Genomic DNA, 23,869 nt, shown 5'->3' with positions numbered 1-23,869 from the left:
AGCATCATTTATTGAAAACACCATCCATACCCTACTGTTTGCAATGAAATCGTCATCAATTTAGTACCTTATATATGTAGGTCTATTTCTGGAATTTTACTTCCTGTTTGCTATTTGTCTATCCTTTGGCCAATACCCCACTATGTAACACAGAGCAGATTTATAAAAGACCCTTATGTCTGACAAAGTAAGTCCTCCAATTTTGTCATCTTCTTCAATATTGTCTTGAATATTCTTTGTAATTTTTATTCCCATAATAAATTTTATAATCAGCTTGTTAATTTTCCATAGTCCTCCTGATATTTTTATTGGTATGTCATTGAATTTATTGACATTTCTATAATACTGAGTTTTCCAATCCATGAAAAATACATAAAAGGGTATACCCTTGCATTTATTTAAGTTCTCAATTTCTCTCAAAATTATTTTGTGGTTTTATGTTCATTAGATTTATCCATAGATATTTTATTTTTTGTACATAGTACTGCATTTTAAAAATCTAATTATTTGACAGAAGGAATATAATTAATTTTGTATACGTACTTGTATCCAGCAAAATTGCAAACTTTACATTTTAAAGTTATTTATTTACAAGTTATTTTGCAGTTTTCAACACAGAATCATGTCATCTGTTAATTATGACTTTTTTTTTCTTTTTTTGTCTCATTCTCAATTGCAAAGGAAACATTTTCAGTTTTAATCATTCTGTTTGATGTTTGCTGTTGGTTTTTTGTAGCTACAATTTATCAGATTAATGAAGTTTCCTTCTATTCCTAATTTGCTAAATTTTATCATGAATGGGTGTTGAATCTTGTTATGTAGTGTTTTTACTTAGGTTGAGACAGTTAATTTTTCCCTCATAATGTGTGGTGAATCCCACTTAGTAACTTTTGAAATTTTTAACTATCTTTACATACCTGAAATAAACCCTACTTGGTGATGATTTGACATTATGTTAATAAGAAATTTTATGTCTCTGTTTATGAGAAATATTATCCAGAAATTTTCAGTTTTATTTGGTAATTTCTATGACAGATTTTGGAATCAGTTTATGCTGACCTTATAAAGGGTCAGAAAATGTTCCCTATTTTCAAGTAAAGAATGAAAGATTTTAATGTTTTTTCTTTAAATACTTAATACACTGGTGAAGGTTTCAGTATCATTTTATCTGTGAAATTAAAGAAGGGACTCAACTTCTTTGATTGATAGACCATTCAGATATTTAATTTCTTCTTTTGTCACCTTTGCTAAGTCCCTCCCCAAGAGATTTATCCATCCCTTCTAAATTATGACTTTTTTTCATAATTCTCTCTTCTCTTTTTGATATCAATAGGACTGTAGATGTGTCTTTTTTTTTTATTCTTCATATTGGTAATTTGTGATTTCTCTTTTTCTTGATCAATCTTGTTGAAGTTAAGCTTTTTATCAATCTTTCTATATACAAACTTTTGAATGTTTATTTTCCATTTCATTGAATTGTACCTTTAACTTTGTATTATTTTTTTACGTTCCTTAGGTTTGCTTTGCTTTTTGTGGTGGTTTTTGTTTCTTTCTTTCCTTTGGTTCTAAGATAGAAGGTTATATCATTGATTGAACAGCTTTTCTTCTTTTCTCACATATGCAATTAAGACTATATATTTCTATTTAACACTGCTTTTAATTCAGCCCACACATAACCATTGAGTTTTAAATATTTTTTAACTTCTGCTTTAGCCTTTTTGATTCATGGATTTTTTTGAAATATACTCCAGGCAGTTGAATTTTCTCTACTTACTTGGTATTGATTTCTAGCTTAATTCCATTGGATCAGAGAATATTCATTAATTAATTTATATTCTTGGAAATGTGCTGAGGCTTTCCTTTTGGCACAGAATATAGTCAATTTTGCTCAATATCCCACGGGCATTTGAAGAGGATGCAAATTCTTCTATCGTTAGATGCAATATTCTATCATTGTCAGCTGCATATGACATGTTTTCCTTATTGTGGTCTTCAGATGTTCCATATCATTACTTTTTTTTTTGTCTGCTTTTTATATCAGCTTTTGAAAAAGGTAAGTTAATGCTTCCCATTATGATTGTGCATTTGCCTATTTTTCCTTTTAATTCAGTAAGTTTGCTTTATAAATTTCAAAGCTATGTTATTGGATGCATACATATTTATGATTGTATGGTTGTAATATCATTGCATTGGAATGATGCCTTAATCATGAAATTTCCTTTTTTCTCTAATACTTCTTTCTTTAAAGTCCACTTTGTTTTTCTAGTATAGCTTTGGCTTCTAGTATGGATAAACCTGCCTTCTTTGGGTTAGTATATGAATGGCCTAGTTTTTTCTTCCCTTTCAAGTTTTTGTGTCCTTATATTAATATATGAATCTTATAAGCAATATATAGTTATGTTTGGTTTTTTTATCCAGTGTTAAAATCTGCCTAGTCTATTTTTACTATGGTTTCTGATAGAGCTTTATCTACTACCTCACTATTTGCTTTCCATTTGACCCATCTGTTTTATGTTTTTCCCTCCATTATAGCCCTATTTGCATTTAATCAAATATTTTAGCAGTATTATTTAGATATAACTGATATACAAAAAAGTGCACATAAGTATGTGATTTGACGTTTTCATGTATGCATATACATGTGAAACCTGCACTACAATAAAGATAATGAACTTAGCCATAACCCCCAAATGTATCTTTGTGCCTTTACATAACCCCTCACTCCAGCCCTTTGCCTCTTTTGCTCCTCTATCCCCAGGCAACTGCTGACATGCTTTCTGTCACAATATGTTAGTTTGCATTTCTTAGAGTTTTACATAAATGGAATAATACAGTATATATTCTTTCCTTTTGGTCTTGCTTCTTTCCCTTAGCATGATTATTTTGCAATTGTAATTATAATTATTCATCAGCATTGTAGCATGAACCAATAGTGTATTCCTTTCCATTTATACCATGCCATAGTCACTTATTGATAGGCATGTAGAATTTTCCTGTTTTAGAAACAGACTTGTGTGCAAGTCTTTTATGCACATATGCTTCTTTTCTCTTGGGTAAATACCTAGGGGTATAATGTCTGCATCATATGGTAGGTATATGTCTAACATTTAACACATTTTAAAAACTACTAAAATTATCCTAGGCGATTGTCACGTTTTACATTCCTATCTGTAGTGTATGAGAGGTCTAATTCCTCCACATCTTTGCCCAAATTTGGTATGGTCAGTCATTTTAATTTTAGCCATAGTAAAATTATGCAGAGGTATTTCACTGTAGTTTTAATTTGTATTTCCCTAGAGACCAAAAATGTTTAACAACTTTTCATGTGTTTGCCATTAGTATAGCTTCTTTAGTAAAGTTTCTGTTCAATGCTCTCCCATTTTTATTAAATTGTTTTCTTATTATTGATTTTTGACAGTTTTGTATATATTATAGAAAGGAGTAATTTTAAAACGTGTTTTTAAAATATTTTCTCACAGTCTGTGACTTGCCTTTTCATTGTATTAGCAAAGTCTTTGGATAATGTATAATTTACCAATTTGTTTTCTTATGGATTTTGATTTTGATTTCATAATATATCTTTGCCTAACTCAAGTTAACAAAATTTTTTCTCTTATTTTTCTTTTTTTTACTAGCAGTCACAGAGTTTTAGGTTTGACATTTCAGTCTGTGATCCATTTTTGAGTTTGTTTTTGCATGTGTTGCAAAGTATTGATTGAAGTTTTCTTTTTTTTTTTTTTTTTTTCCTATTTCTTTTTGCATCCTGGCACGTCTGTTGAAAAGACCACTCTTTGTCCTTTGCACATTGGTTGAAAATAAGTTATCTATACATGTGTGACCATTTCTGGACTTCCTACTGTGGACTTCATTAATCTCTATATCTACCCTTATGCACCTAATATCTGAGCATTATTACTGTAGTTTAACAGGAAGTTTGAATCAGGTAAGTAAATCTTCCAATTTTGTTTATATTTGGCAAATTTTGTAGGATATGCTAGTTCCTTTGTGTTTCCATATATATTTAAAACAATTTGTCAATGTATAAAATCACTAGCTGGGATTTTGGTTGAGATTACATGGAATCTACAGATCAACTGATGAAGAAATGTCATCATGAAACTAATGTACATTACTCTCCTAATGTAAAAATGTATGACTTCTCTCCATTAATTTGTACCTTCTATAATTTCTCTCAACAAATATTGTAGGGTTTAGTATACAGACAGGTCTTCCAGATTTTTAAAATTCATTCATAAATATAATACTTTATATTTTTATATTAGTATAAATGGTATTGCTTTTTAAAATTTTAACTTTCATTTGTTCATTCCTAATCTACAGAAGCATAATTAATTCTTATATTTTGACCTTAAATTCACTTATTGTTTTCTGGAACTTTTTGGATATAACCTTTAGCAGTTTAGACAACTGCGTAATCTGCAAATAAAAGACAGCTTCACTTGTTTTTGCATCTAGCCTTAGAGTTTTCTTGGTAGGACACTTCTAAACTCTAAATTACAATAGATTTCTTTAGTTGCATTCTTAAGGAGCATCTGCAAGGACTGCCATATCTCTTCAAATCACTGAGACTGATGGTTTCTATTTGAGCACACTTCCACTGCCTCCGGTCATAACTTGTGCAATCTTATGTCCCTCCTCTTGAGAAACACAGTGTTATTTAATATTCAATATCTGAAACCCATTATAATTTTAATCTTTGTTACCCTACCTTGAAACAAAGCAGAGGTATCAAGTATTCACATTATATAATATCTTCTATTTAGAAAAAAAAAAAAAGATTTCCTCTGTTTGGTCTCTCTTCCAAAGCCACAACATCACACTGGCTTAAAATAAATCCCTTAAACATTATTTGTTATCAAACTAAATTTATATAAAGTATCATCTTCCCATCTAACATTGTATAATTATTTCATTCTTAATTATAAAAATGACTCCATGGTATTACCAGTTGGTAGCCTGATGCAAAACTTTGTCATACAATTTTGAGGGGATCTGTATATTTAAATTTGGCATTCATATTCAATTTCCAAGGCTTATTATCCTCTTTGCATTTCAGGTAACTGTAGGTAAAAGTGATCTCTAAAAATACAAGCTTTTTCATTGTTTGGGAGTAATTGACTGAAATCAGGTAACAGTTATTATTCTGTCAAGACATTGATATGTCACTGGATGAAAAATATTTCCTCTTTAGTCTTCTATCATATTCCTACCTGACACCAGTGAAGGCAGATACCAGGTCCTCATCAGAAAGGTTTTTTAAAGTCAATAACTAGCAAGAGATACAAATCTCCCTATTCTCCATTAATGTCACCAGTTCTCAGAATCAAAGTTCAGAATAATTTAAGAAAACTTATGTTAATCTTGGCTTCTTTAAAAAATGTAAATATTACCATGGATAATTGTGGAAAAAAATTATATAGGCAATGTGCATGAATCAAGTATGTGTTGAATTTGGGGAAGCAGAAGCTGTTTTAGAAGTCATAACATCTCAGTCCCTGGCCTAAGACTACTTTGAACAGGTTGTTTGACATAGAGTTCATTAAAACCTTAGTGATTCTATCTATAAGAGGAAAACTTTTTTTGTGATGGTCAAATGAGAGACAGAATCTTAAAAGACACTACAAAAATTATAAAGAAAAATATAAAGTCAATATAGACTCACTATTGCTAGCTATAATTTGTGATCCAAATTATGGTCCTAATTTTCTTCCAATCTATATCATGGATGTAAGAATAAGATAAGTATTATCTAGTCATTATGAAAAGAGAAGTTAAAATATGTTGCAATTCAGAAGAAAAAGAGCTTGAATGCTATCTATGTACTTTAAAAAACAGAATGTGAAGGCAGCACCCTCATTAATGGCTTTGAGTGATGAAAATATGAGAAAAATTCAGGTGTGTCTTTGATTCCTGTCCAAACATACCTGATGCTTCCTAAGCAAGCATAAAATTAGAAGTATTTTAAGTAGATGGTATATGTAGCAATTGCAATTCATTCTCATCCAACATTAACTAAAATAAACATCAAATCAGAAAGCTTGGAATACTGTATACAGAAATCAATACATAAAAAAGTGAAGTTTCCAAATAAAGTTAAAACACATTTTTCATACTGAACTTTACAGCTTTTGAAATGATACTTTTCCATTTTATCAATACTTTCTTGAATAAAAGAATTCTATTTTTCAGGGAACATGCTGTCAGTAGAAAAGAGAGAGTACCAAAATGGGGTCACAAAATAAAGCTCAGGCCCTGGTCCATGTCTGTGTCCTTTCATTTAGGATCCATGAGATCCTTCCTTAGTAAAGACAAGTCAGATCAGACCACAGAGTATCCTCCTCCAATACATTAACAAAATACAAAAATCAAGAGGATTCAGATGAAATATACTGACAGCACTGTCTAAAGAATGAAGCACAACCTCCCAACACATTCTTTGAACACACTGGCCAAAAGGAAAAACTAGAGATGCTAGTGTATTTAAGCATCACCACTACTCACAGTAATCGTAGCAGGGAAAGGAGGTAATTGATAAAATCCTGACTATTCTTACAGAACCCAATTTTGGGAGGAAATAAAATAGAAATATAAAAGGAGTCTGAGGAAATAAACTCTTGAATCTGAGGAGTAATCTCAAGAGTATTATGAACACAACATTTCATTAGATGTGGGAGTTTCCAAAGGGTTTATCACCCTTATAGACTGAAAGAAAAAGAAGATCATGGAAAAAAATGATCATAAACATAAAAAGAAAATTATTTTCAGGGGTGTGGTAGTTTTTAAATATGTCCATAAATTCTTGGATATTCCTTCTCCTTGAGTTATCCTATACCTGTCCCACCATTGACTGTTGTGCATATCTAGGGGGCAGATTATTGTTCTTGTTAATTCACAGATCTTCAAATCAAAAGAAACTAAACATGGAAAATTTTACCTAAGCACATACACGCAAGGATGCCTCATCCATACCTGGACCTAATTTAGATACCAACAACTTGGACTTCAAACTGAGGGTGTAAAAGGATGAAGATTTAGGGGTCTTGTAGGATGTAAGTGCATTTTGCATAAATATTTAGAGGTCAGAAGGCTGACTATGGTGGTTCTAAATTATGTACACAAATAAACAGATTATCCTTCCTTTGTAGAGAATCCCTGTCCCTCGAGTGTGGGCTATTAGTAATGACTTGCTTTTAATGAATAGACTCTGGCAGAAATGGTAGAGTATGAGTTCCCAGTGTAGGTCAGAGAGGCATCATGGCTTCTGTATTTCTCTTTTTCCGATTTTCACTTGGAGAAAGCTATCTACCTTGAAGTGAGGACACACTATCAGTCCTGTGCAAATGCCCATGTTTGCCAACAACCACATAAATGAGTTTGGAAACTGATTCTATAGCCCCAGTCAAGCCCTTGGCTGCTCACCAGTCTGAGTAGAGAACCTCCTAATTCTTTTGAGCATTGGCAAAGTACTCAGAAGACTTTAGCCTTAGTAGAAGGACAAAATTAGCCCCAAACATTATTCTGCTACCATTTAACAATGCTTAAAAGTCATACCTGAAGACTCAAGCTGATTCTAATTAATGTAACTATGTTCCAGAGCAAAGATCAAGAATATTGACAGAAGTGCAAAAATAGAACCCAACAATGTAAAACTGATAATGCCTAGAATCTAATAAAATTATTAGAGAACCAAAGAACCAGTTGTCTATAATCCACAAGGAAAAAAACTTAATCAAAATAATGAACAGATATAGATGACAGAATTAGTATACAAAGACATTAAAGCACTCATTATAACTATATTTGATATGTTTAAGAAGTTAGAAAACAGATTGATCATGTTAAATATAGACATACAAAAGACCCATATCAAACTTTTAGAGGTGAAAACTATAATTTTGTTTCATGATGTTCTGAAATCTTCAAGAAAGAGCTATTAATACAGGCATTAATTTGGGTGTTAAACTTTTTTTTTTTTTTTGCACATGTAGAATGCCATTTATGTTTTTCAAAAATACCCACAAAACATAGCAGTTGATTCTGCTCTGATGCTTGTTTTTAGAACAATTTGTTATGACACAACTGATATATTAGAAAACAATTTGAGCATTAACACAAATTTCATGATTGCTTATATGCAATTTCATCCATGAGAAACTAGGCAAAAACAGGAACTCAGCTACATGGTAATCCACAAATCACAAACACAGACATGCACATCAGAATCCACCAGCTACCTATGATCTCTCAGATGAAAAAATATAGTAGACAGGATTAAAAGCCAATAAGATGTTGCAGAAGAAATACTAGAGAACTTGAACATATATGAATAAAACATACATAAAACAAAACCCAGAAACAACAAAGACTGAAAACAATGAAAAGAGGATCAGTTCTGTGGGACAATATCAAGTGACCTGATCTACATGTGAAAGGAGACCCTTAACAAGAGAAGAGAGACATAAAACATATCTTAAGAAAAAAAATTCAAATATGTCCCCAAAATTTGGTGAAAATAATAAACCCACAGATCCAAAAAGCTCAACAAAACTCAAGCAAAAGAAATAGGACAAAAAAAAAAAAAAGGAACTACTAAAAAAAGGCACATCATAAAACCAATGATAAAAAAACAATCTTACATAGATAAAAAAAGACACATGTGTACAGAGGAACAAAGGTAAGAATAACAGATGACTTCTCAACAGAAACAATCTAATCTGGAAGACAGTGGAGAAACATCTTTAAAGGATAGAAATAAATGTCAATCTATAATTATTTATTCAGCAAAAAATATGTTTCACAAAAGTGAAACAAAGGCATTTTCAGAAATGCAGAAGCTGAAAGAATTCATCACCAGCATACCTTGCTATAAGAAAAAGTAATCAGTCAGGCAGAAAGAAAAAAATACCATATGCAAATCTGCATGTAAACAAAGGAATGAAGAGAACTGAAAATAGAAATTATGTGAGAATTATAAAATTTTTCTTATTATTTAAATCTCTTTAAATGGTAATTGACCATCTAACAAAAAAAAAATGTCCTAGGCAGAATAATGTACCCTCCCACCAAAAACATGCACATTCTAACCCTCAGAACATGTGACTATGTTAGGCTACATTAAAAAGAAGAATTAGAGTTGCAAATGGAATTAAGGTTGATAATCAGCTGACCTTGAGATGGGGAGATAATCTTGGATTATCCAAGTGGGGCCATAGTGATCACAAGGGTCCTTATAAGTAAAAGGGGAAGGCAGTAGAGTGAGAGTGTCAGACTGATGTGGTATGAGAAAGCCTTGATTAGCTACTGCTGAATTGCAAGGCCACCAAGATCCAAGGAATGTGCCAGCCTCTAGAATATGGAAAAGGCAAGGAAACAGATTATCCCCTTAAGTCTTCAGAAGAAACACAGCCCTGCTGATACCAGGGTTTTAGCTTACTGAGACCTATTTTGGACTCCTCACCTCCAGAACGATAACATAATAAATCTGTGCTGTTTAAAGACATTAAGTATGTGATAATTAGTTAAGCAGCCATAGGAAACTAATACAACAAGCAGTAGAAATGTATTGTGGGGTTTATAACACATGCCAAAGTAAAAAGTATGAAAAGTAGCATAAATGCTGGAGGGGAGAAATGGAAACATTCTGCTGTTAATTTCTTATATTATATCTAAAGTGGTATTATATCACTTGAAGTAGACTGTGATAATTTAAATATGTACAATACAAATCCTAAAATAACTACTAAAATAATACAATAAAGAATTAACTAAAAAAACAACGAAGGTAATATGGAATCAAAAAATACTCAATACAAATGGAGAAAAAGAAGGAAAGAGAAACAGAAAACAGATGAAACAAATAGACAACACACCACTATTGTAGTAAAACCTAGCCTATATTGATTAACACACCAGTTAAACTATCATTTCAATATAAAGCAACAGATATTGTCACATATGCAGAAAACCTTTATCTTGTTTATTAATCATTTAAAAGAGCTCTTTGAAATAAAACCAAACAACTTAGAGATGAATCAAAATAAAATTTAAATTGGAGAAGGTATTACAAAAACATTAGGGCTGTAAATAAGGAATACTGCTTTAGAATATTAATATTATAAATCTCAAATTAAAAATAAGAAAAAAATCGATAAATAGAGGTGTAGCAAAAGAAATATGTGTAACTGAAAATGTCTTCATTTTATCAATAGTGGGAGCTAAACTATACCACACTTAAGGTAAACTGTGTTTGGCTTTAAAAATGAATTTCTGTTTTATAATCTTTTTAATATAGAGGAAAATTTAGGTGTTTTTTATTAAGTTCATTAATTCTTACATTTTCATATCTAATTATATTCATATGTTAAATTTATTTTAATATGATTTTTATTAAAATAACATGCAGAATAAAATGTCAAAATCTCAGAGTTCTGACTATCAATTTATCCCTCTTCTTATCCATGTGTGAAGCCTGTGAGGGACAGTCTATGAGTCTATGACTGAAGCCTGAAACAACATCCTTCTACAACTGATAATTAGGGCAATTTTCTTTACATCTTCTTTTACCTCCTACGTTGCTGTGGTTTTCTTACGAAGAACATGTAAAATCACTATTTGTAAAAATATTTAATCTTAAATGAGTTAAACTGTTCAGACTCATGTTTTTTAAAATACTTTTTACCTACAGAGGGAAAAAAGGAATCACAAATATCTTTCTAAAAGATGGTATGTAATGCTTATATGAGAAAATACGAGAAAATGTAGTGTGAACTAGAATGTTGCATGTAATAGCTATCATTTTTACCAAGTTAATGCTAACATCCTCAATCTGCCATCTTCTCAGACTCATCCTCCAACACCAACAAACAAAAAACCCCACTAACAGGCTGATTTCTTCCTAAAACTTAAGTGAATTACATCACAGTTTATGAGGTAGCTCCATTTACTTTATTATTTTATACTTACTAAATTGAAATATAACAAATACACAAAGGTATCTAATACAAAATTACATGTAATTATATATAGAAATATATAGCTCTATTAATTTTCTGAAATTGAACATACCCATAAAACTTCTACTCAGAACAAAAAAGAGAATATTATATCAGCATTCCCATAAGCACCCATTATGCTCTCTCCTATTCCCGAGTCCCCTCCCCAAAGAGATTCTGATTCGCATTACCATAGATTAGTTTTCTGGGATTTTGAATTTACAGAATAGACTCACAATTTATGTATTCGTTTGTATCTGGCTTACTTTACTCATTATATTATTTTTTGACAATCATTTTGTGGTTATGATTGTGAGATTAATCCATAATATTGCTTGTAGCAGTAATCTGTTTGTTTTCATTGATTTATAGAATTAAATTGTATGAATACACAAATTATCTGTTCTACCTGTTGATGGACATTTGAGTAGTTTCTGGGTTTTAACTATGGCAAATACTGCTGCTATGAACATTCTGTATATGTCTTTTAGTGTGTGTATGCATGCATTTCTGTTGGGTATATAACTAGGACTCCTAAAATAAGTGAATGTTAGGTTGAACAGGAAATGTCAAAAAGTTTTCCAGTGTGGAAAGATTCCCAAGGCCATGTATGACAGTTTCAGTCTCCCCACATTCCTGACACTTGGACTTACAGTAATTTTTATTTCAGTCCTTATGGATGATGTGTACTGAAACCTCATTGTGGTTTCATTTTGTATTTCCCTAATTACTAATTAGTTTGAGCCTTTTTCATGTTTACCAGCCATTTGGATAACCTGTCTTGTAAAGTGCTTGTTCAAGTGCTAACTTCTTATCTACTGGAATGTTTTTCCTTTTCTTGTTGATTTAGAAGAGTTCTTTATTCTGCATATGAAATAGCTTCACTTTGAAATTAAAACAGTTATAGGCAAACCAGAAATCTTTTATTTGAGTTTATTTCAATGTGATACTAAGTAACAAAAATAACCTTAACAATTGTGTCTCTCCATATAAAGAAGTATAATGACAGTGATGATGGTGGTGGTGAAGATTGATCTCTCTCTCTCTCTCTCACATCAGGGAAGACAACTAACATTTATTGAGAGCATGTTCTATACTAAGAGCTTTACATTTTCCAATAAACGTAAGAGGTACATATACTATATAGTTTAATTCTTAAAGAAGTGAGATAACTTGCCCAAGGTCACATAGGGAAGTGGCACCATGTGTATTGCAATGAGAACCTCTCTGGTCATGAATACAAGATAAACTAAAGCACAAGAAGAGGACACTGTGAGGCTTCTGCAACCAGAAGAAAGGTACCAAATCAGAAGATCAAGACTGAAGAAGAAACTGAGTGTTTCCTTTTATTTGGGGGAAAAATTAATCTTTGTTCCATTCTCAGATGTTATAGCACTCAAGTGTGATTTGTTAAAATTATATTGGAAAGCACCACACACACAATAAGTGTCATATAGTAGACACTCAGAAAATGTTTCCTGGATTAAAAACCAGAATTTTAATTTCACTTTCTCTATAAGCGCAGAGAACTTCTAAATTGTTAATGCAAAGTGTCTTTACTCAAGTCTAATAAGGAAAAAAAATTAAAATATTGCCTATGTATTCAGTGTAAAATAAGCAGGCAGATATTGTACAATGTAATGCATAGTTTTGTAACACCTTTTTTTCTGTAAAAGAAATCACTTGATGTAGATTTAAACTTGAAAAAGAATTCACTGGCACAGTATTTGATGAAGGAAATCTGACTTTTTTCTTTTTTAACAACTCACACCTGCAGACAAAATCTTTCCAAATAAGTGAATCAGGTACCCACTCCAATCTCAAGTAAAAGAAAAAAATTCACACTCTAAACTAAAATTAATATGCTACAAATTTATCCATAGATTTACATGCATATTAATACACACTGACACACATAATCTGGAAGAAATATATATATTTGCCATGTAAAAATCTAAAGTGAAAGACCTTACCTGCTTCTTCTTCCCTTCGTCTACCATATATAACCACAGTTTGGGCTATTCCTTACATATCTCAGCTATAGAGTTCCTTCCCGTTTCCTGATGTTTTCAGGACAAACCAATGTGTCGCAACTTCTTTCCAGAATCTGGAGCTCACATCCACTTTTAGGAATTTGACCTATGCCAATTTAGTTTTTTGCAGAGAGTCAGGTTCCCTTTGGAGAGAGTAGGCAGTTCCCAGTGGCTGTAGGTAATTGAGAGCAGAGGTTTTCCTTCCCTACAGCCTCACTAGCAGGTAGAGCTAGAGTGAAAGCAAGGTCAGGGCCAATTTTCCACACATGTAAACACTTTACAGGCACAAAAAATACATAATCTGTATATAAGCTCAATGTAGCTCCCACTTTCTATCTTCTTCTATAAGCTCCTCTTCTAATATAATTGCTCAAAGGCAGGTGTAAAACTATACTAAAGAAACAATAACTTCACCTTCAAATTACACTAGGAGATAGATCCTCTTTTAAATGAGTAGAATAGGACAGAATAGAGTTTTGACCTACAGCCCTTCTCTAAAGATTCTTACTTGCCCAGATTCACATAACCTATTTATGAAGACTTAAGTGCTGGTACAAAAGGTCTAATTAACACCAGATATTAAACAACATTCATTTTACAATTGAAAACTTATTTTCAATATACCATGTTAACTATGTATATCTCAAGGACAAACTCAGTGATGTTGGCGGCTTTTGCTTTAGCTGCTCCTAGAATGCAGATGCTTAATCAGGATACTTCACATGCTAACAAACTGCACCACAACAGAGTCTAGCCTCAAGTATGTAAAGAATATAGAGAGACAGAATTCTCAATCAAACAAATACGGTGGCCACGGAGATTGCACAGGTGTGATTCCTTGGTAACCCAGGAGTGTCTGGCAGGTTCTGCCACAGCACTGTTAAGAAACTCAAGCCTCGAGGTCCTGCTGTCACCAGAAGTTTGGTGGGTGGCTTATTTGTGCCACAATTGCCCTCCCTGTGCCATGGTCCCCGTCAGAGCTAGGTGCTTCCGATGAATTCTCTTGTTGAGCCACTTCTGTGATCTCTGCATCAGGCCTACTCCCAGTGACTCACTCCCCAGAAGCTCCCAGGCCTAACTATTCCAAATATATCTTCGAAGGAAAAGCTCAAATCTCAGCTTTTCTAAAGTCAGAGCCAGGAAACTTTCCTTCGCTCTCTTCCCACAACTTCCTACTATTATTTCCTCCTGTCCTTTAGTACCAAAGATCTCTTACTTACATATTTCTTGGACAGTGAAGCTTCACTGCAGATAATGGGTTCATGCATTTAAAGAACAAAAAAAGGTTTAATTACAACTTTTTTTCCCCAACAGAAAGCTTGCATTTTTTAGTCAATTTCCTATTTTTTAACCCTGAAATGCCACAGGCTGTTTATTCCCCATTTCCTAGACAGAAGAGAGTGTTGCCAAGAGAGACCAGAATGTTGAAACGACAGTGAGTTGTTTACCTTCTTCTGAGGGGAAAATGCTAAACGTGCTTCAATGGAGAGACCTTTTCCTAAAGGTGAGAAACAGAATTTTCTGTGAGACCTCTGTCTTCCCAGTAGAGAATAGCACAGGTTTATTTTCTGAAGGCATTTTCTACATCATGATGTAAATGTTAGCTTATGTGTTGTGGTATCTTGCTTAAGAGTCTAATCTAGAAATTATAGGTAATGACCTCCATCTTTATATACAATAAATGTGATTAATATAATATTACACAATATAGGCTTAGAACTTTAGGAGGAAGTAGAGTTGTTTTGCACTTTGCTTTCATTTTTCACAGAAATGTATTCGATACAAATTATTGAAACCGTATTTGATGTGACAGATGCTGTTGCAGAAACTGGATATTCAACGGTGAACAGAGTGCCCTGCCTTATGGAGCTCACCCTGGAATTACTCAAACCACACATTGTTCTATAACTTTTTTCCCCATTAAAAATATGTAATGTTAGGGAAGAATTCCAAATAATTTATGCAGATACTTCTCCCTCCAGAAGGGGAGCTTAAGTCAACACCTAACCCCTCCTGAATGCGGGCTGCCCTTAGTGATTTGATTCCAAACAATAGAGTTTGGAAAGGGGAAAAACAAAACTTCACAGTGGAGAGACCTCAAAAATACTACTTTAGCCTGCGATCAAGTTTAATTTCATCATCAATGAGTTATGTTGATCCCATGAGCCCTTGATATAATGTGATAAGAACAGCACTTTACCTCGGTAGTCTTCCTCCCTAAAAGCCATAACCCTAGTCTAACCATGAGAAAAGCATAAGACAAATTCCAGATGAAGGGCATTCTACAAAATATCTGACCAGTACTCCTCAAAACTGCCAAAGTCCTCAAAAACAGGGAATTCAGAGAAACTGTCACAGTTTAGGGGCACCTAAGGAGACATGACAACTGAATATCCAGTTCCCGAATGGGATCCTGGAACAGAAAACCACATGAGGGAAAACATAGTGAAATATGAATAAAGTATTGAGATTAGTTAATAGTAATGTATCAATACTGGTTCCTTAACTGTGTCAAATATGCCATAGTAATGTAAGATGTTAACAATAGGTGAAAGGGTGTGAGGTACGGGAAATCTCTGTATCATCACTGTAAACATTTCTCTAAAAACTATTCTAAAATAAAGTGTAGGTTAAAAAAATTTATACACAGTTGACCCTCGAACAACATGGGGGTTGGGGAAGCCACCATCCATGCCCTCGAAAATCCATGTATAACTTATAGTCAGCCCTCTGTATTCCAGTTTCTGAATCCACAGATTTAACCAACTCTAGTTCCTGTAGTACTGTTTTAGTTACTATTTTTTAAAAAGTCTGCGTATAACTGGACCCATGCATTTCAAACTCATGTTGTTCAAGGGTCTACTGTGTGTGTGTGTGCATGTGTGTGTACATGTGTATATGTATGTATCTCCAGGTAGTTATCATTTCCAGTACTTCTTATTCCTTTGTATAAATTCAGGTTTCCACTGGGCATTGTTTTCCTTCTCTTGAGGACTTCCTTTACCATTTCTTGTAGTTCATGTCTACTGATGATGACTTTGTTTAGTTTTGTTTGTTTGTTTTTTGTCTATGATGGTCTTTGCTTCATTTTGAAAAATCTTTTCACTGTGTAAATAATTATAGGTAAACAGAATATTTTTTCTTTCCATTCTTTAAAGATGTTGCTCCACTATTTTCAAGCTTGTATTGCTTTTGATAAGAATTCTGCCACCATCTTTGTTCCTGTGTATGTCATGTTTTTTCCCTCCAGATGTTTATAATGTTATCCCTTTATCACTGGTTTTAAGCAATCTAATTATGAGGTGGCTTGGTGTTGTTTTCTTCACATGTTTTGTGTTGGGGATTTGTTAAGCTTTGGGATCTGTGGGTAAAGTGAGTTGAATGATGGCTCCCCAAAAGTTATACCTACCACCCAGAAGTTGTGAATGTGACTTTATTTGGATAAAAGGTCTTTGCAGATGCAATTAAGGATCTAAAGATGAGGTCACACTGAATTATCTTTATGGGCACTAAATCCAATAATAAGTGTCCTTATAAAAGACAGTCAGAGAGAGATTTAAGATGCAGACGTTTATGTTAAGATGGTGGTAGAGATTAGAATTACGCAGCCACAAGCCAAGGAATGCTGAGAGTCACTAGAAGTTGCTTTGGAACTTCTTTTAGAACCCTCAGAGGGAGCATGGTCTTGCTGACACTTTGACTTAGGACTTCTTTTTACCATTCTTTTAAGCATCAAGTTTGTGGTAATTTGTTATGACAGCCCAAGAAAACTAATAGTATGAATTTATGTGTTTAATCAAATTTGGAAAAATTCCAGCCATTATTTTATTTATTTATTTTTTTGCGGTACGCGGGCCTCTCACTGTTGTGGCCTCTCCCGTTGTGGAGCGCAGGCTCCGGACGCGCAGGCTCAGCGGCCATGGCTCATGGGCCCAGCTGCTCCACGGCATGTGGGATCTTTCCGGACTGGGGCACGAACCTGTGTCCCCTGCATCAGCAGGCAGACTCTCAACCACTGCACCACCAGGGAAGCCCCTCCAGCCATTATTTCTTCAAATATATTTATTCCCTTATTCTCCTTGTTGGGGACTTTGATTACATGTATATTTAGCCAACTAAAATTTCCCCAAAGTTCCCTAATGCTGTTTATTTCAGTATTTTTCTCTCTGCATTTCATTTTATATTGTTTCTATTACTATGTCTTCAAGTTCACTAATATTTTCTTCTGCAATGTATAATGTACTGTTACTCTCATTCATTGTATTTATCTCAGACGCTGTAGTTTTCATCTGTAGAACTTTATTTTGGATCTATTTAAAATATCCTGTATATCTCTTTTTGTATATTCAATCTCTCCTCGTGCTTCTTAAACATGTGGAATACAATCATATTAACTCTTTTAATGCCCTTGCCTTCTAATTTGATCATTGGCATCATTTCTGGGTCAGTTTCAGTGGATTTTTTAAAATCCTCACTATGAGTTAACAGTTTTTCTATGTCTTTGCACGCTGATAATTTTGATTGGATGCTACAAAGTGTGTCTCAGTCTACTAAGGCTGCTATAACAAAAATACCATAGACTCCATGGCTTAAACAACAAACATCTATCTCTCACAGTTCTGGAGGCTGGGAAGTCCAAGGTCAAGGCACTGACAGACTTGATGTGTGGTGAGGACCCACTTCCTAGTTCAAAGATGGCCATCTTCTAACCGTGTCCTCAGATGGTATAAGGGGTGAGGGAGCTCTCTGGAGTCTCTTTATAAAGGCACTAATTCCATCATGAGGGCTTTGCCCTCAGGGCCTAATAGTCTCCCAAAGACCCTACCTCCTACTACCAGCACATTGGGGATTAGTTTTCAACATATGAATTTTGGAGGGACACAAACAATCTATAGCTTTGTGAATTTTACACCTCAGGCACTGTTTTTTTTTTTTTTTTTTTTAATTCCTGTAAATATGCTTGGAGTTTGTTCTGGGAGGTAATGTAGTTACTTCGAAACAATTTAATATATTTGCATCCTGCTTTTCTGCTTACTTAGGCAGGACCAGAGTAGCATTTAGTTTTAAGTTAATTTTCCCCAGGACTGAAGCAATACCATTCTTGGTAACATAACCAATTCTTCATGCATTACGAGGCTTTCTGCTCTGTTAGGAACAGTCACCCTTCTTGATCCTGTGAGACCTTCAACTACTCTTTCTTCTCATACTTTAGGATATTTCTTATCCTAAAATCAAGTAGTACCCCCAGACACATGCACCGATCAGTATTCTGCTGCATATTCTGGGGGACCATCTGAAAATGAGCTCTCTCTCTCTTCACATGTCTCTCCTATCTGGTACTCTGCTCTGTGATCTCTTGCTGACTTGGCTTCCCTGGAATCATAGTAAAGTCCCCTCAACTTAAGAAAGCCACTGCACTTAATTTAGGTCTGTTTTCTCTGTGCCCTGGCTTGGAAACTTTCTCCAGGCAATGAACTGGTTTAGTCAGAGAGTGTACCTCATTGGTTTCCTATCTCTCAGGAATCCTGAGACTGGTGTCCTTTGACTGGTGTCCAATGTCTTGAGTGCTGTTGCTTCTTATATATTATCCAAATGTTTTTGTCGTTTCAGGTGACAGAGTAAATCCCATTCCATTTTTCTCCAACTTGACCAGAATCAAATTTCTCCTTAACTTTTGATTGCATGCCAGACATTGTAGATAAAAACATTTAGCATCTCCAGAGGAAGTCACTTTCCCCAAATATAAATTTTCCTTTGGCAAGGAGAAAGAGCAACAGCACATCACTTTGATGCTGTTGAGGTTGAGGTTTACACTTCATTAGAACTGGCACACTTTACTTTTTCCCATTGTCCGAAGGCATGGTACTTCTGAGGTTTCAAAGAAAAGCTGAATATTTTTACCAAGTCCCTCTGACTTGGCAGGACATGAACTCCAAACTATCTTTGTATGCCTAGAAGCTGCTAAAGGCTTTGAACAGCTCTTCATCCTCCAAACTATACTTTTCTGCTGAGTTCTTTAGAGTATAATCTTATGTAAGCAGTTTGGGAGTCAGCTAACTATTTGAAAGACATTTTATGCAGATTTTGGGATTCCCCTCTCTGTGGCTTCCTCTGACATTTTTCTCCTCAATTTTCAGCTTCCCTTGCAAACTCCAACAGTGCTATTTCCTCAGTCCAGTGAGACCGTTGTTTACTGCAGGCTTCATCTGTACCCAGAGGATCTGAGAGATGTCCTCAGGGAGAAAGCTTGGTATATACTGAACTTACCTAGTAGTTTCCCTTTCTTTCAAGAATCATCCTTTCTAGTTTATCCTCCCTACTTTAGTTGTTCTTCACTGCCTTCAAATACTTGCCTTCTATATTTTGTCCAGCTTTAGGAATTGTTATTGGCAGGAGTTTAGTCTGTTACTTTGCCATGACAACAACCAGTACTCTTTCTGATATTTGGAAAGCCTTTAGAAATATCAATACTTGGGCTTCACTCCAGACTAATTAAATCAGAATATCTGCAAGTAGGGTCCAGGTATTCGTATTTTTAAATTCTTTCCAAGTGACTCTAATATGCATAGAGATCTGAGAACCACTGGTCTAGACTGACTAGTACTGACAGCTGGCTTGGATTTCTTTAAACCAAATAAAAATCCCTGTGGTCCTAAGCTTAGAAACAAATTTAATTGCAAGAGTTTTAGTGGGTGGATAAAGAGCTCCTAGTCTTGAGGTGCAGGAGGAATTTCTTGCAGGAGTATCCTTTCTTTCTCTCTAGCTCCAATGCATTGATGGCAATTCCACAGAAGCTCATTCCCTTTATTTACAGTGAACTGGACTCAGGGTAATCACCATAGCTATAAATGAGAGGAGAAACTGGTATAGCCTTTTTCCATCCCTTCAATTAACCCCTCAGACTTGTCCACTGCTCACTTCACCTTCTAACACATACTACCTCTGATATCAGGGCTATTCCAGAGTTCTGACAGGGAAAAAAAAAATTCCAGAAAGTATTTTAACTATTGATACATGGGATTTCAGGTTTCTTGGAAATAGGAAGGTAGGAATTCCAAGCAACCCCTTGGCTTTATTACTTCCAAAATTTTCCTTAATATTACAAGCCTTGTGATTGGATTCTTAGTAGATTTATATCACATTTAGAAATTTACTCTTAATTTTATATTTCTTGTGCAATTGTAATAAGTGTGTGGTTGAATATGAAAGGTACCAGTATAATGACCTGGTAGTTTTAGGCTACAAAACAGAATATTTTGGTTCAGACCACAACTTTTATTTCCATTGAGTTTACAATATTTCCTCTGCCTCTCTTCAAATCTTAGAAAAAAAACATATAGGTCAAAGTGGTTAATGGTCTTAAGTGAACAGTCATGTCAAATAATTCAATACATCTTGATGGTTAAGTCATAAATGCTCAGGAATACATCACGCTGTTTTGCCAACTTCCTTCTCCCAAAGTAGCTTACTGGGGATAGCCATCTCTTTCTTTGCTGTGAAATGTCCATTAGATTATCTACTTTATGTGAGACATGACTGTTTAAAACTTACAGTTTTCCCTTAAGAGAAAGACAAAAATCTAACTGCCTCACTATTAAGTCACTGGCTACTCATTATTACCTTCTGAATTATAGGTCTTTATTGGCATTAAGGAACCATGATCTTTGGGAAACACTTCATTACATTTTCTATGAGTGAACAGCAAGCCAAAATGCTAAAATTCACACTTACATCTCTTGATAAATCACAACCCAATGCTGAGAAGCCAGTCCTAACAAATACTTTTCCTTTTTCATCATTCACATGATTGAATAAAATTTTGTATCCTTGTCTCCTTAAAATATAGCTTCTTTCTCAACTAAGACAATGACTGCTGATTCATCCAATGCACTCCAACTTTTACTGCAAAAGCCTAAAAACTTAATCAAACAACAAGAATTTGGGGGAAAAGCCAGAAAGAGGTCAGGAAGAAAATAAATAGAAAAGAGATAAACTTGTGATGAAATTATAAAAGAAATTCAAGATTATTTAGAATAAAATTCAATTAAAGTTTGGTAACTTTTACAAGTATTTGAAATATAATTGCAAGTTCACTGATATCCTATACTCCATCTTCACTGAAAACAGGAAAAAAAATATGTGTTTAAAATTAGTCCATGGGGACTTCTGTTAGACAAAGGGCATAATCTCTGCTCAAGAGGTAATTAGCAAATGAATGATACTCAAAGTTATCCAACATCTGGAGCGATTACTAAGAGTCTGCAGAAAATCCCTGCCAGAGCTCCTTTGGCAAAGGGCATCCTAGGTGCCTCTAATGGCTGTTTTAGACACATTCACGAAACTGCCTCTTAAAGATTTTCTACTGTATAATACAAGTGCTTCATGACTTACAGAGGATAACATATGTTTAAAAGGAACTTCACTGACACCTGCTGTGTTCAAACCACATAGCTGAGAGAAAGTAGGGAAGAAGAGTAAAAGGAGAGGAGATAAGAAATATATATATCCCGTTGCGGAGCACAGGCTCCAGACGCGGAGGCTCAGCGGCCATGGCTCACGGGCCCAGCCGCTCCGCGGCATGTGGGATCTTCCCGGACCGGGGCATGAACCCGTGTTCCCTGCATCGGCAGGCGGACTCTCAACCACTGCGCCACCAGGGAAGCCCAGAAATAATTTTTAAAAGAAAGAAACAAGTGGTGAGAGAGGGAGGGAGAGAATCAAGTCCGAGGCATCTGAATCTCTAAATTTGCTATTTCAGGGACTGATATAGCTCTAAATGAATAGCTATGGCCCTGTCCAATGGGTATTAGAAACCCCTCAGGGAGTTTTTTCCTTTTTAATCAAAACACTCTTTGATGTTTTTGCAGGCAAAAAAACCTCCTTGAGATAAACTCTAAGAAAAAGTATGGTAAGTCTCTGGAACCTCTTTAACTGAGAAGCCTGACAAATTGAATTTCCACCATCACCGATAACAAATTGGATGAAATCAGCTTATTTTAATCAGTGGTGCCAATAGACAGAATCCCTTTGCAGTGACTCTCCTAGGCTCTTCATTAGAACACATTGTTGTTCCAGGAAAACACAGCAGAGCATTTAGGACTATGTGCTTTCACTCTAATGAAGATAACAATGATCATTAAAAAGATGAAACATTTCTAGCCCAGGGTAATATATCTAAACTAAAAGCATGGGCATGAGATCAAGCCATGGAAGTGTTGTGCCTGCCTCAAAATTGAAAAATGATGGATGATAACAAGAGAAATCATAAGAAAAATAAAGAGTTTATACCAATCTAGAAAGTACCACAGGGCACTTGAAACAGCAAAATTGTGGCCTCTGATCAATACAATAAAATGCCGTCAATAAACTAAGTGAGCACCAGCCCTCACAAGACACACAGCTTATAAACTACACCCATAAGTCATCTCAGACTCTACAAAGGGCACTTCCCTCAAGAAGCTAAGTGTGTGTATTCATTGCAGGCATAAGCATATTCTCACACAAAATTTGATAAAATCTTTCCATCTTTTGGCCAAATATAATTTTGTTACTTGTTTTATATAGAGAGGAAACTTTAATGTTGCCCTTGACAGAGATCTAAGGCAGCCCACAGGATAAATTAAACACAGAGTAATTTTAAAAAGCAAAACCCACTTGAAATAGTTCCCAAGTAAGGTGGTCATATACGTAGTATTTCACACAGCAGCAATAAAGGAATTTTATTGGATTAAAGGTCAAGGCTCAGCTGTGGAAATGCAGTTTGATAAGGAAACTTACGGACTCTGATGTAAAAGGTTTCCATATCCCCTTAGTGGAGCACTGGCATGTTGAATCGTCAGTGAAATTTTAAAAATCCCTTTTCATTGGGAAAGAAGGCTAGATTGAGTGTTTGGAGGCTGGGAGTCCAGTGCTGTTCTACAATGACTTATATACATGGTCTAAATTAGGTCATGTCACCATTCTGAACTTTAGTCTTCATACGGAAAATGAGAAGGTTGCATTGTATCTCTTCCAGCTAAGATTCAAAAGCACATTTAAATCTACGGCTTTAATAGAACAGCAGAACATGCATAGTCAATTTGCCATGGTGTATCTTATGTTGCTAGAATCTTAGGAGAAGTCTGAGGAGGCAGCACAGCAAAAGTGATGCTAATAAAAGAGCTTAGAAATTTAAATGCAAGGTCATCCTATCACTTCACAAATTTCTATTTCTTACCATTCCATGTATATATTATATAAACTCTCCCCTATATTTTTTTTCTCCCTTGCAACCGTCATTGTCATTTAAAGGCTTTAATTTCCTTCCATATTTTCTTCATTAAGGTTGCACTTACATTGTAAGAGTGAATTAGGAGGTACCCTCTATAACATAGAGGTATCCTCTAAAGCTATAACTGTTCCTTCTATAAGACATATGGTTGACCAGAGGAAACTCATTGGATTTTCTTTCAGGTAGATCCTAGGCATTTCCCCAACCTATATGTAGGATTTGAAAAACAACTTAGAATCCACTAAAAGGTTTTTATGCATTTTGGAGTCAAGTAAGGAATCAATCTGATTCACAGGCTTATTGGTCATGTGACCTTGCTTAAAACTTTGGGCGTGGCCAGTAGATAGGGTTACATGGTGGTGAGGCTGCTGGCCTGGCCCTACAGTCAGGCAAACTCTAGCAGGCCTTCCTGGTAGAGACCTGCTCCTAACAGGCTCCAGGGCTGGGTGGAGCTGCTGGTGAGGCTCCCCAGTGGGATGAGACTCCTGACAGACTACACAGTTGGAAGGGGGGGTGGGGAGAGAGAGAGAGAGAGAGAGAGAGAGAGAGAGAGA

This window comes from Aethalodelphis obliquidens, unplaced genomic scaffold (genome assembly GCF_003676395.1).
Source record: "Aethalodelphis obliquidens isolate GAN/ISIS:26980383/991018 unplaced genomic scaffold, ASM367639v1 scaffold2, whole genome shotgun sequence".
In the NCBI taxonomy this organism is placed as follows: Eukaryota; Metazoa; Chordata; class Mammalia; order Artiodactyla; family Delphinidae; genus Aethalodelphis; species Aethalodelphis obliquidens.
Note: the sequence above shows the minus strand (reverse complement) of the source record.